Here is a 1,867-nt window from a genome sequence, read left to right as displayed (position 1 = left end):
TCGGAAATAGCATCAAATTTTAGAATAAGTTTAGATTTGATCGAATTAGTCACCTTCGACACGAATTATGGCCTTCAAACGCCAAATGAAACCATCACACGCTGCCCGAATGTTGCTCTGCGGTATTTTGGCCCATTCCCGGCGAAGCGATTGCTTGTGGTGATCAACACTCTGGTATTTTTTAGTGCCAACCTTGCGTTCCAAAATACTCCAGACACAATAGTTCAAAGAATTAGTATTGTGGTGGCCATTGTGTGCTGGAAATGAAGCGAGGAATTTTGTAATCATTCTTGGGTGGCGCGTGCTGAGTGCGGTGATGCTGAGTCCTTTTGAAATGTCCAAGGTCTGCGGCCAAAATGTTTGCGTGCCCAAGGCTTTGATACACACTCCAGAATATTTTCGCGATAATATTCGGCATTTATACTGATGCCACGGTCGATTAACACGAGCGGAGAGCGACCATCGGCCGACGCTTGAGTTCTGGTGGCCAACCGAAGATGCTCATTTTCAGTTGATCACTTCGGCAAGTAAACACCATTCTTTTGTTTGTTTACAATCTGTTGGACAACGAATTGTTTTCTCATCGGAGAAAACCAAATTCGGCAGTTCACCACTTTCGTCCAAGCGAAGCAACTCTTTAGCTCTTTTGAGTCTATTTTCTTTCTGTTGCGGTGTAAGTTTTTGGAATTTTGGAATTTCAATGGCTTTTCCCTGAGCTTATTTGCCGAATGGAATATTGCGATATTTTCAGCTCACGAGCCATTTTTTCGACAACTCCGACGCGGGTTTCGATCAAGTAGCTTCTTTACTTTTCGAACCATTTCTGCTGACGTTGCTGTTTTCTTCCGTCCATTTCCTTGACGTCGGGCTACGCAACCAGTATCACGGTAACGAGCGATGGTATGAGACACAAAAGATTTTTTCACATTTAAATGCAGGAGTGCTCTAACGATAGCCACTTGTGGTTTCACCCGAAGAAGTATACCAACTGATTCCCACTTCGAGTTTGACATAGGTTGGCTAAAAATATCCAAATTTATAATCGTAATGCCTTAATTTTGTTGTCGTTTTTTTTTGGCGAATTTCCGATATTCTTCTTATTCGACTTAAAGGAATCTCCCAATTCTCGGTGTCAAAACATTTAATTTAGTTTTTAGGTTTCATTTGAATCTACACTAATTCAAGAAAATCTCAAGAACTCTTGAAGATATAGCCGATTTATTGCATCAAGTGTCGACAGAGTGATTCTCAAACTTTAATAGCATTTGTCTCGAAGCCGTGTTTTTTGCGAATGGCGGCACGATGAACTAGGATAAGGCCAATCGGTGAAGAACTTCTTTATCTTTGGTCAAAAATAGGCAAATTTCCAAAAAATGTCAAAGGCCCGCCATTTTGTTAATTTTTGAGCGAAGTCAATAATCCTAATTCATACATCTACTCTTTCTAACAGCCTTGGAAGTTCCGGATTCCGATGTTCCAGTCTGGAGTTATCATGCTCGTCATCAAAAATAAGAAATTTTCTTTTGTCACTAAAAACAACAACAAAATAACAGCAACCAAATTGTGCCAATCATTTTTCTTCTCTTTTAAATCTTCAATTATATTCATTTACCAGCCCAATGAAAATCTTGAAAATTTCAAATCGAGAATGGGGGAGGTCCCCTTAATACAAATTTATTACTGAGTGGCAATTAAGACGTGCAATAGATAAATATATTTTAAATATATATATTTTTCAGCATATTTTGTATAAATTGAGGGGAATTGAGCATTCCAAGGGAAAAACATGTGTTTAAATAAATATAGTCTGAATATGTTTGTTCACGGAAGTGAGATGGGAAATATAAGTCATAAAAAAGGTTATATA

At 38.5% G+C, this 1,867-nt stretch overlaps 1 long non-coding RNA gene across 1 annotated transcript; it reads right to left on the bottom strand.

Moving 5' to 3' along the window:
• Nucleotides 1-572: 572 nt before the first annotated feature.
• On the bottom strand, nucleotides 573-962 carry LOC133331125 (uncharacterized). The gene is made up of 2 exons (XR_009754367.1): nucleotides 810-962; nucleotides 573-774 (listed from the first exon to the last, which is right to left on the bottom strand). It is a non-coding gene; the product is annotated as an uncharacterized LOC133331125 (long non-coding RNA).
• Between the last annotated feature and the right edge of the window lie 905 nt (nucleotides 963-1,867).

This window comes from Musca vetustissima, unplaced genomic scaffold (genome assembly GCF_032173495.1).
Source record: "Musca vetustissima isolate MV318-11 ecotype Yass unplaced genomic scaffold, APGP_CSIRO_Mvet_v1 utg33732, whole genome shotgun sequence".
In the NCBI taxonomy this organism is placed as follows: domain Eukaryota; kingdom Metazoa; phylum Arthropoda; class Insecta; order Diptera; family Muscidae; genus Musca; species Musca vetustissima.
The sequence above is the reverse complement of the archived record's forward strand: the minus strand, read 5'-3'. Positions and strand labels throughout refer to the sequence as shown.